Source organism: Arvicanthis niloticus, chromosome 13, assembly GCF_011762505.2.
Source record: "Arvicanthis niloticus isolate mArvNil1 chromosome 13, mArvNil1.pat.X, whole genome shotgun sequence".
Lineage (NCBI taxonomy): Eukaryota > Metazoa > Chordata > Mammalia > Rodentia > Muridae > Arvicanthis > Arvicanthis niloticus.
The window spans coordinates 9,919,666-9,932,854 of NC_047670.1; the positions used below are offsets into that span (position 1 = coordinate 9,919,666).

Here is a 13,189-nt window from a genome sequence, read left to right on the forward strand (position 1 = left end):
GTTTGAAGCCAGGTGTGTTTGATTCCAAAGGTCATGCCCCTTTCATTTCAGAATGAATCCTAATACATTACATAACATCTGACCATTTTGCTGGGGTGGATGGTGATGCCATTAAGAAAAAGAAGGAATTCAGAAAAGAAGCACAGTCTGCAAAGGACAAGTAAGCATGTTATCAGATATGTTTGAAATTTGCAAAAAAAAAAAAAAAAAAAATCTAGAGCTGTGCCGTCAACAGAGTGGATCCTGGTTTTATAAAACAAAACAGATGTTTAACTTAAATCATAGTATTCGAAATCAAGTAATATTAAAAATCTACATCCTTATTCACACTAAACACAGTTCAAACACACAGCCTTGTGTGGATTATGGCCACCAGGTTAGATAGCAGAAGTCGAGATCATTTCCACTAATTTCCAGGAAACTAGATGCAATGCTCATCAGAATGTGAGGTTATAATGTATCACCACTAAGCAATAATAACTAAGGTGATATCTAGTATTTATTCCTCATAATTCCTTTCATTCTCCAAACTCTTTGTGCAGAGTGGTTTGATCCTTATTCCAGCTCTGTAAGTCAATGGACTAATTATTGCCTTTTACCATTTGATTTCTGCGCCAGTGAGAGTACTCAGCAAGTAGTGGTACTTGCTGCCAAGCTTGAAGTTCTGACTCCTGGATCCACATATATGAAAGGGAGATTTCACTTCTATGAATTGTTCTCTGATGTTTCATTCTGCCCGTCATTACATGCACATAACCAAAAACTGTAATGCAATTTTTAAGATTTTTTTATTGATTGTTTTTGTTTTGTTTAGTTTGATAATATAACGATATACGTTTTCACTATCCTTTCTGTTTGCATTTTTTTCCTTAAAATTTCTTTACTCTCTGTAATGTTCACCTCCCTGTTTCCATTAATTGTTAAATAGACATATATTTTAAACATATACATTTCTAAATACACAAATACAATGTGCTCGGTCTGAACAGTATTACTTTTATGATTGTTTTGAGGGCTGATCATGTGGTGTTGGATAACTGGTGTGCTCTTCCCTGGGGAAGGAAGCCCTCTCATCAGTCTGTAGCTGCCTGTACTCCTTTGTGTAGGGTTGAGGCCTCCTGTGCTTTGATCTAGCCACATTATATTGTCTATTGCTGTCTTGTTCAACTCATGTTTAAGCAGTCATATTGGTGATCTTTTATGGGTGTGGCTTCTGACATAAAAGGAAACACAATCCCACAGCAAATTCCCTGGTTCTTACAGTGAGTTTGTCACCTCTTCCTCAATATTTGTTCAGCTGTCTGTGCTGGATATCTTTGTGAATATATCATGTAGGACTATTTGTTTTAATGGCACCAAAAGTTGAGATGCCAGCTTATTAAGTAATGAACTAAATGCCATTCTTGCCCATACAGAATGCATATGAACCACAGTACTAGCATGCCATGATAACCCTGAGGGTGCAGTGGTGGCATGCACATCTGGGCATATAGATTTAAGCTCTACTTAACAAGATAGCCATCATTTTTGGTGTTGGAAACCTAATTATTTATCCAGAGCAAGTGAAACCATGGATTCTCAGGAGAACCTGGATGTGAAACTTTAATAAATCACCCCAGTCCATAAGAACATTCTAAAAGTTTGTCCTTATAACTGCAGAAAGAGTAGTCCTCATTCTCATAGGTTGAGGTTTTGAGTTTCATGATAGTGCATCAGGTTTCAAGCATAAGATACCTGATCCCAATCATAACTGTCTTTGTGATGAGGGAAGTGAAAGCATATGGCGAATGTAAAAGAAACAGAATATTACCAAAAGGTTTGAAAAAATAGAAAACAGCTAAGGAGTAAGATCCTAAATAATAGGTGTGTCTCAATAGGTTAAAAACATAAATGAAGATAGGGGCACAGGAAATGTGTTTAATTGAGAAGGTGGTCTACTCTGTACCAAGAATAAGTATCCAGTAGGACCCAGCTAATGTGTGAATTACTCAGGTTGAGAGTCAAGAGATTTCAGTGGCGTGTGAGAATTAGACAACTGAGGAAGTTGATAAGTAAGGACATACCTACAACTTCTTCACCAGTAGGAAAGGGTTATTGACTGGGGGAAATAGGAGGGTAAAGAAGCATTGAAGAATGTGTGTGTGTGTGTGTGTGTGTGTGTATGTATGTATGTATTTAATTTAAAATGTGTATTTGTATGTATATGTGAGTGTGGGGGGAGGGTCAGCATCATGCCCACATGCCAGATGATGCTACTTTTCCTTTGAAAAAAGAACATATTTGTGCATGAAAATCACTGAAGATCATAGTGAGAAGGATAAGTCTAACTATTCAAGTGAGAGTGCTAATAAATTATGCAGGGTTCATAAGATTAAAAGTGAAAAATATCACCACATTATGAACAGAAAATATAACACGCGCCTCCCGTGTCGCCCCACGCCGGTGGAAGAGAAACACGAGAGACGCAGTTCAGGTAGTTACTGCAAAATGAGGACTTTTTACTGTGTAACACACACGTGGAAAACGCGGAAGGACGCAGAAGGGCAGAAGGGAGCAGAAGGGATGAGATCCGGAAGGGGCCTTGCTTAAATACAGCCTAGAGTGACGTATTCACTTCTGATTGGCTGTTCGCTCACCACCCAGTATTATGCCTCGGGATTGGCTGTGACTTTGGCACGCTTCTTGCCTTAGCAGCTGCGCAGATAATTGTTTACAATTGGGAAGACACGCGGCCAGCGCCATCTTGAAATGGAAGATTATATCACCGTTAACAGCGGCTTCCTACAAGAAAAAAAATCTTTTTTTAAAAGTTTTCATTTCTTAGAAGGTGAAGGAAATTTTAATGTTGGCAACATTCCAAAGTTCTTCACACCCAAAGTGGTATCCAAAGACAAATGCCCTTTCATTTCTTTGTTACAAATACTTTTGACCCTGTTTGGCAATGTTAAAATAATTTTAATTAGTAGAGATTTTATTTAAATAATCATGATATAAATTTTTCAGCCATTTAGTAAACTTTTCTTCAATGAAATGTAAACCTATTTTAAATCATTTTGTCATTACTCAAAATTCATAGAACTGCCACACTTAAAATATGTTTTCTTATGAGAGAGATGTGAGAGGCCTTGCTAACTGTTGTATTTACAGCATTAGTCACTAACCACTGGTAGCTCCTATCCATTTTAAATATCACTGGTCTGATTTTACATGTACTGTAGTTGTGAGAAATACTGTAGGTTAATATACTGTAGATAAGCTAAAATAGTAATAAATATACAGAATAAAGATACAGTATTACAATATTGCCGTTTCATTTTATTTTTTTACTGGATATTTTGTTTGCTTACATTTCAAATGTTATCCCCTTTCCAGGTCTTCCCTCTGGAAACCCCCTATTACATTTCCCCCACCCCTGCCTCTATGTTCCCTCACCCACCCACCAACTCCAGCCTCCCTGCCCTGATATTCCCCTACACTGGGGCATCAAACACCCTCAGGCCCAAGGGCCGCTCCTCTCACTAATGTTCAACAAGGCCATCTTCTGCCACATATGTGGCCAGAACTATGGCTCCCTCAATGTGTACTCTTTGGTTGGGGGTCCAGTCCCCAGGAGCCCCAGGAGGTTTAGCCAGTTCACACTGTTGCTCCCCCATGGCGCTACAAATTCCCTCAGCTGAATCAGTCCATTCTCCAACTCCTCCATCAGGGGCCCTGCACTCAATCCTATGGTTGGCTGCAAGCATCTGCCTCTGTATATTTGTCAGGCTCTAGCAGAGCCTCTCAGGAGACAGTCACATCAGGCTCCCATCAGTAAGCACTTCCTGGCATCCACAATAGCAACCAGGTTTGGTGACTATATATGGGATGGATTCCCTTGGTAGGACAGTCTCTGAATGCAGTTTCCATAAATCTCTCCTCCATACTTTATCTCCATATTTCCTCCTGTGCGTATTTTGTTCCCCCTTCTAAGAAGCAATGAAGCATTCACACTTTGGTCTTCCTTCTTGAGCTTCATATGGTATGTGAATTGTATCCAGGGTATTCTAAACTTTGGGGCTAATATCTACTTATCAGTGACTGCATATCATGTGTGTTCCTTTGTGACTAGGTTACCTCACTCAGGATATTGTCAAGTTCCATCTTTTTGCTTGCCAATTTCATAAAGTCATTGTTTTTAGTAGATGAGTAGTACTCCACTGTGTAAATGTACCACATATTCTGTATCCATTCCTCTGTTGAAGGACATCTGGGTTCTTTCCAGCTATTATAAATAAAGCTGCTATGAAAATAGTGGAGCACGTATCCTTGTTAAATGTTGGAGTGTTTTCTGGTATTTGCCCAGGTCTTCAGGTAATGCTAAGTCCAATTTTCTGAGGAACTGCCAGCCTGATTTCCAGAGTGATTGTATCAACTTGCAATCCCACCAACAATGGAGGAGTGTTCCTCTTTCTCCATATCCTCACCTGCATCTGCTATCCCCTGAGATTTTGATTGTAGCCATTCTGACTGCAGTGAGGTGGAATTTCTGGGTTGTTTTCATTTGTATTTCCTTTATGACTAAGGATGTTGAATATTTCTTTAGGTGCTTCTCAGCCATTCAGTATTTCTCAGTTGAGAATTCTCTGTTTAGCTCTGTTCCGAATTTTTAATGGGGTTATTTAGTTCTCTGGAGTCTAACTTCCTGAGTTCCTTGTATATATTGGATATAAGCCCTATATCAGATGTAGGATTGGTAAGGATATTTTCCCAATCTGTGGGTTGCCATTTTGTTCTATTGACAGCATCCTTTGCCTTACAGAAGCTTTACAATTTTATGAGGTCCTACTTGTCGATTCTTGATCTTAGAGCATAAGCCATTGGTGTTCTGTTCAGAAAAATTTCCCCTGTGCCCATGTGTTCGAGGCTTTTCCCTATTTTCTCTTCCATTACATTCAGTGTATCTGGTTTTATGTGGAGGTCCTTGATCCACTTGGACTTGAGCTTTGTACAAGGAGTTAAGTATGGATCAATTTGCATTCTTATACATGTTGACCACCAGTTGAACCAGCACTATTTGTTGAAAATGCTGTCTTTTTTCCCACTGGATGGTTTTAGCTCTTTTGTCAAAGTTCAAGAGACTATAGGTGTGTGGTTTCATTTCTGGGTCTTTGATTCTATTCCATTGATCTTCCTGCCTGTCACTATACCAATATCATGCAGTTTTATCACTATTGCTCTGTAGTATGGCTTGAGGTCAGCGATGGTGATTCCCACAGAAGTTCTTTTATTGTTGAGAATAGTTTTTGCTATCTTGGGTTTTTTGTTATTTCAAATGAATTTGAGAATTGCTCTTTCTGACTCTATGAAGTATTGAGTTGGAATATTGATGAGGATTGCATTGAGTTTATAGATTTCTTTCAGCAAGGTGGCCATTTTTACTCTATTAATCCTGCCAATCCATGAGCATAGGAGACCTTTCCATCTTCTGAGGTCTTTTTCAATTTCTTTCTTCAGAGACTTGAAGTTCTTGTACAGATCTTTCATTTGCTTGGTTAGATTCACACCAAGATATTTTATAGTGTTTGTGACTATTGTGAAGGGTGTCATTTCCATAATTTCTTTCTCAGCCCATTTATCTTTTTAGTGTAGAAAGGCTAATGATTTGTTTGAGTTAATTTTATATCCAACCACTTTACTGAAGTTGTTTATCAGATTTAGGAGTTGTCTTTGGAATTTTTGGAGTCACTTAAGTATACTATCATCTGCAAATAGTGATATTTTGATTAGCTAGAACTTCAAGTACTGTATTGAATAGATAGGAAGAGAGTGGGCAAATTTGTCTAGTCCCTGATGAAAAAAATCTTATTTTATAGAAATGAAGAGGAAATGGTAATAGAAAGTATGTATGTATTTGATTTTGCTGTTCATGAGAATTATTTCCAAAGAACTTCCCTATGTGGGAGAAGCTGTGACTCTCACATTTGTAGTCTTGCCTAAGTAAACTTCCTTGTCACTCTTCAAACCTTCAGAAGTGTAATTGTCCAAACCAGAATCTAAAGAGTGAGTAATACTGTATTCTGAGTTACATTTACAAATTACAGTTCATTGCTTCTTCACTTTGTCTTTATTTAGAGGTTTGTCTGTTTGATTAAATGCAGATATAGGAACACACATGTTATCACTAACAATTTTAGTGTCTGAGATAAATGATATTTACCAATTAATAATCAGTTAATCAACACTAATGGGAGAGTTAATGTTATCATGGAAAATATTTTCTTAATATACATAAATTGCAGCTAATTTATGTCACTTTAATGAGATCAAATATAACCAGATATGTAATAAATAGTATTTATTAATTAGTATGTCAGTGGGAATGTTTTTAGTATACATTTAGTATAGGACTAAGTATATTTCTATTCCTTAGATTTAGTCTTCCCAATATGGTCCAATCTGTTAAGGATCCTTACAAAACAATAGAAATAGGAAAAACAAATTCTGCCCTGCTCTTCTTGACTTGGAATACCTATTTTCTACCACTGATATATAATTGTGTCCAGGGCTTTACATTCCATAATTAACATCAATATTCTTACAAAATTTGTAAGTCCCTAGACTCAATCTAAGGGTTATATTTGAATCCTCTAGTTCTCAAGATTTTGACTTAAATTGATCTAAACCATTGGCTTTTCTGTTCTGCACCTTGCATGCAGATCATAGAGCTTGAGGCTCTCCATTATTTCTTGAGCCAATTCCAATAAAAAATGTGCAGCAGAATTATGGAAATAGCAACAAATATTCTATTTGTTCTAACTAACTATCTAGAAAATGACTACACACACACACACACACACACACACCTAGGGTATTTTAGAAATAAAATGTTTACCAATAAAATTATTTGTATGCTCTTACTTCATTGATAGGGCATATGATTTTAAAACTTATGTACAATTGAAAAATCACAGATCATATAGTTAATAGGGCATTTGTGAGCAGAGTTCATAGTAGCATAAGACTACTAGAAAATGCTAGCTTTATCAGAGGAAGACAGGATAAAAACTCTTCTTATTGGTAGATATTGTATCTTTTAATGTGTTCAAAATATCTACTCGCAATGGTATATTTTGCTAGAGGTTTTATTTTCTTAAAGTTCATTTTTATTTAAAAGTATGAGTCTTTAAGTTATAAATCTCCTTGTTTCCATAGTTCCTCATAATTTACCTATATTCAAAAGAAAATATGACTACTTTTACTTAGATCCATACCAAGTGTTTATGTTATACCTTATACAAGGGGTATAAAATAAAGAAAATAGAAAATAATAAAAAGCATTCCTTTAATAGTGTGTAGGCTAAAAGATGTTGATTTAATTTTTTTTTCTTTACAAAATTTTGAAATCCTCTTAATCAGGAAAATTAATATGCAAATTCTCAAAGCATGCCTATTTCAAGACTACAAATATTTCAGATTGCTGGAATTTTAGTTTTTGCAGCAAATTATTGTGCTTTCTCTAAACATGCACTGAAATTGCTAACTTACTGTAACTAAGAAGTATATAAGATATTATTATAAGCCTGACAGCATAACTCACTTAAATGCCAACATTTATGAATGTTTAACTGTGTGTCACTGCCATGTCACCTCTTCAAGGACAGCAAACTCTAAGGTATAACTTTAATAGGTTGTCTGATACTTTTATAGCTGCGCAATGTTGACAAATGCTATATTCTTAAACCAGTAGTTCATGTTTATTAACAAGATTTGAAATTTCAAAGTTGTGGAAGTTGGCATAGGCAATTTCCCTTTCATAGTAAACATAACTGTGGAAATATTAGTTTATTAGGTAAGAGAAGAAAAGTCCATGTTTGAGGTTGCTGCTCACGAGGACAGAGAAGCCAGTAAAGGCAGTTTCAGAATAGAGAAAGCAAATCAAAACATCTAAGGAAATCAGCCGTTTCAGGTTGATTTAAAAAGCATGTGCCTAAATTGGAAACTTTTCTTAGAGAAGGTTAAAATTTAGAAATCATTTGAATTCCAAAAGCACTGAAGTTTAAGTCATTCTAGCAAAGGAACCTGTCAGTAACAGAGGGCTATATGTGAGTAATGACGACTGAAGGTGCCTAGCTAAAGCTGTAGACCCATCAGTATCTGACTGAAGGCTTTAGCTGTGTGTTGTCTGCCATCTTAGTAAAAAAATGAGTGTTGCCATTGGAAGCTACAATACTTGGAGTCTCTTTGATTTCAAAGCTATGATTATATAGCATTAGAATAAATTATAAATCGTTGACAAACATTTTTAACTTTAAAAATACATTTTGAAATATTTTATTTTTCTCCCTTCACCCCTTCCTAGGTATTCCTCCAATATACTCTCAACTTGGTAGTCTCATTTGTTTTGAATACATTGTTACACACAAACTCCAATGATAGCCATATAGACAGGCATGTGTGGTATGTGTGCATGTGTGTGTGTATCTGTGTGTATCTGTGTGAATTTATATGTGCATATATGTGTGTGTGTACAGTAGGGAAATCATGCCTTTAACTGAAATCCTAGCCAACATTCTTGGGTTATTGATATGAATATTAGAAGAGAATCTACTACTGCCACTTTGCTAGTCCAGCATAATTCCTTACTAGATTCTAACACTTATACTCACTGATAAGTGTAGCTACCACTTCTAACAAGAAACCTCCTTTTACAGCAAATAGAGACCACCATAGAAAACCAAATGAACATAATGTAGAGATTAGTGAATGGATAGATGCTGTAGAATTCAGCCCAACAGAAATATCTACATCAAAATGAGAAGTCTTTTCACTCAGTGAAAATGATAAGAAATCTGATGAATGTAAAAAAGTATGAGATATTGTCACTAACTAAATCAATTTTTAATCAATGATTTGTAATAAAGAAATATGATAAAAAGTAATTAAAAACATTGATTTTACCCAAATCAGAGGAATATGTAGGAAAAATTAATTTCTACCACTGAAAATGAAATAAACAGAACCATTTTTAACAGAGATTAAGATTTAAAACCAAAATGAGATTTTAATGTGGAAATGAGTCAACCCCTGATCCAATTTAACTTAAAGTGGAGAGAAAAGAAAGGAAGAAAAAGAAAGGCATATAAATGACCTAATTGATTTTTCCAATGTGAATACGCACATTATCCAAGAAAGATACTACTAAGAATGAGACAGAATCAAAAGGTAGCAATGATTTTTCTAATCTGATGGACCATATAAAACACAGATAAGCATACGATTATCACATCACCACACCCAAATTGTTGAAATATAAACACATAAAGGAGACAGTGTCAAAGAAAACTGAGGAAAAAATAAAATTAGAAGGTGGTGACAAAATAAGATGGAGCAAAAAAATAGGGGATAAGAGAATATATGAATACTTTGCTCCCAGAAAAAAATAGAAAATATTAAAATGTTTTATCTTATGTAGAATAAAAGAAAACAAAAGTTGCAAAAGGAAAATTTCTTTAAATTAAAAAATTGAAAATAAAGATAATTACTACTATATGTGTCAAGTAATTGGCAATGCACAAAAAGTAGTGTTCTGAATAAAATCCAGCTTAGGAATGCTCTAAAAAAGGCAGGTGAAATATAGATGTATATTTATAGTAGCAGACAGAATATATAGCCAACATTTGTAAGACTGTGATAAAGATACATTTCAGAAAAAAATCTGAGAGGAAAGAGGCAGACATAAATAGGACAGTTTGTAATAATCTTTCAACCACAAGAAGATATGAATTTCTAAATCACTAATCAAATTGATCTGTAATATATAATTCAGAGCCATAGACACACTTGAACTGGGGTACATCTTACTCAGAGGTTGATAGGATGGGTTTTTTGTTAAGTAATTATATCAAGAAAACATAATTATAGATGGCTTAAATTCTATTATGCAAATGATGGACTATTTTAAGGTACACATTTAATATTTATTAAAAACATGGCAGGCAACTTTATATTAGATGTCTTAATACAAAACTCACTGTATAATAAAGGACTGTGACCTTATAAAACTTGGAAAATACAGTGGCACCATTAAAACACAGAAAATAGGCTCTGAGTCTACAGAATTAAACTATAATTAGCATTATGTTTTGATGCTTTATTAAATGTAAATAAATGCTTAATTAATCCATAATTAAATTATCTTTAAGTAAATGAAATACACTTCCACAATTATTTAAGCATTGGATGAAAAAAATCATATCTGAAGCTACAAAATATGTTTAAATGGTCAGTAATAGCAATAATGTTCAAAGCTGATGGACCATAATAGCAGGACTGAGGGAGTGGTTAGTATACCTTTGTCTGAATAATTTCTGATCACCACGGAGCAGTCATTAGCTCAGGAAGATTCAGACTCCACCTGTTTTGAATGGCCCCTAAGCTTGAAAATTCATTACAGACAAATGTTTGCAATTCAGTTAATGATAAAGAACAGTGACTGCAAATCTAGTTAAACCCACAATTTTAAAAATGACTCACTCCTTGCTCTTTAGCCGACATAGGACAGAAAAACCTTTGCTCTATTACTATAGATATACTATTAATTTATCAATAAGAATATTGTAATCCATTTTCTTTAATTATATGAGTCTTTGTAATATTTTTTACTTTTACTCTAGCAAACAAATCCTGAAATATTAATAGCATTTGATGTTTTGAATATAAAGCATGTCATCCATGGCTCTAAGAAGATGAAATATTTTTCTCTACAAACTGTACAGTGTCAGCCTACTGCCAAGATCCCCTCCAAAGGAGTTTTTACCATACAACCCTCCAGTAGTAATCAAGGATCTTTCAATATCAGAAAAAGTATGCATATTCATCTGATATTTGGAATGTATGTTTCATGGTTACCACATTGAGACTGCTTATTATTTTTAAAGTTCTATAAATTGGTGTATTTCTTTTGGTTTATAATATGTCAATCAAGAGCAACAGTGAATAGAGGAATTTTTAGGATAAAAAAAGATTATGAAAAGTGAAATTGGTTTCTAGAAAATATTGAACAAAATCTACTGAAAATGAGCAAGATAAAAACAAGTATTATAGTGGGGAAACTGTTGAACTAAGAAATAATCTCATTGAGCTATGTTTTGGGAAGTATAGACTAAAAGAATCAATACTGTGACCACATTGTACTGTAGATTTCCCAAAAGGAAAGTTTTTCATAAGGCAAATTGTAAGTTATAAAGTTTAAAACCAAATAGCCCACACTATTTTTTTCTGGCTATAAAGTTGCTTTCATATATACAATCACTCAAAACAGGATCAAAATATGGCATACAAATAGTACAATAAATTGTACCTGGTTTAGAGATTCATTTAGAGAAATATAATAACCATTGTTATATAGCTAGAGTATATTTTTACTGTATTAATTTATGAATTTACCAAGTAGTAATCAATTCACAAATAGTGGCTATACTCTGACCAGCTTGCATGTATAATGTGCTTGATGAACAAGAGATCAGTCAGTATACACATGTTTGAAAAGCACAGACAAATCCTTCAACTGTATCTCATGTTGTACTGGTTTAAGATGGATGGTGTAAGGGGAAATAATAGCAAGGAAGTTTGAACATCCACACACAAATCTCAGTACAAAGCTTGCCATATTCCAATGAATCAGTGACATTTGTAAAATATAAAAGTTATTTCTATCTGTTCCCCTACTATTTTTCCTGAATATGTCTTGACCATAAAGACACAGAAGTTTTTCCATAAAAGTACATATACATAAAATGTAGGCAATGTGAAAACCTTCAGTAGAACTTCCACATAGTATAGATAACATACTTTGTGTACACTGACAGTAATCTAAAACTATGAGTAATACTATTCATTTAATTTATAGAAAATTGATATATTTAAATGTTCATGAGCAGCTATTTTGCTTTGTAGGTACTGGATCAATGTATCATAAATAAATAAATAAATAAATAAATAAACAAATAAATAAATAAAATAGATAAATACTGAAAACAGCATGGCTTAAAATTATACACCATTCATCTAAGCAGCATACCAGGGAACATTTCCCACCCCAGCTCATTCTCCAAAAAGTGTTTACTAGGAGTCATATGGAAACATGAATGTAGGGTTAGGTGCTTCTAAAAGCTTCTCTGTGGAGTTTCAATTAACCACCAATTCTTTTACCAAATCACAATACACAGGATTCTTCTAATAGGACTGTTGTCTGCTTCCCCAGCCATGGTAGGAGCTGCCTCCTCACTCCTAGAGCCCTAGCTTCATCCTACTTCAACTTTCTCTGGCTACATGAGCTTTCTCATACTCTACTTGGGATACCTTTTTCCATCTTAGCGTTTGTCTGAGATTTGTGTTTTTCAGAGAACACAATGAAGTACGTTTTCCATCCTAATCTAGTTAGTGCCTTTCCCCCTTCACAGACATTTCTCCCATCTCTAATGGCAGCAACAATGTGCCTTTTCTGTTTGTTTTTATGTATTTAAGTCACAACCTCAAGAAGAAAGACTTTCATTCTTGCTTTGTCTGTTGTGTTGGAAAACTATAAACTCCACAACACAACTAATTCACTACCTTGTCTATGAACTTTTGATTGGAATTTGAGACATTCATTTTCTAAAATTGAAAAGTATGAACATAATAATATATATTTTAAATTATAATTGAATAACATCTCATTGATATTTAGTGTATTTTTATATGCTTTGAGTTTTTGGCATAGTGGTGCAAAATTTTAATATTTAAGAAATGTATTCAAGGGATCACGTGTCCAGTGACAGTCTGGCCTATATAGTAAGACACTGAAGAAGACAATGGATAGCTTTAGATTCCATGAGTTTTTACATACAAGATAAAAATACATTCTTTGAAAATATATTAATAGGCTGTCCACGTGCTATTCAAAAGACTGAAGCAGAAGGTTAGTCTTAGGCCAAAATCTTAAGGCCAGCCTGGCCACCACACAAAAGACTACAAAATAAATGAATATAAAAATACGAATACGTTAACAGCTTGCTAGCCAACTGTGAACTGGTGATTCAGGTTTCAATGAAATTGTTTTAGTTCTTCTCCATCGTAGTAAAGGAATCATTTCTGCCATAATGTACTGATAAGAATAAAGGCTTAATTCAAATGTCTGTCCCTTGCTTAAGTCACCTTAGCTCTTTGTGGC

General features: G+C 34.5%; 1 long non-coding RNA gene across 2 annotated transcripts in view; it reads right to left on the bottom strand.

Moving 5' to 3' along the window:
• LOC143434042 (uncharacterized) overlaps nucleotides 1–13,189 on the bottom strand; it is a 44,587-nt gene that overhangs the window by 10,090 nt on the left and 21,308 nt on the right. Inside the window, exon 4 of one of the 2 annotated variants that reach the window (XR_013103208.1) lies at nucleotides 2,469–2,781. The exons of the other annotated variant lie outside the window; for it this stretch is intronic. This is a non-coding gene — a long non-coding RNA (uncharacterized LOC143434042). Of the gene's footprint in view, nucleotides 1–2,468; nucleotides 2,782–13,189 lie in introns of those variants that run through there. 2 annotated transcript variants of the gene reach the window in all.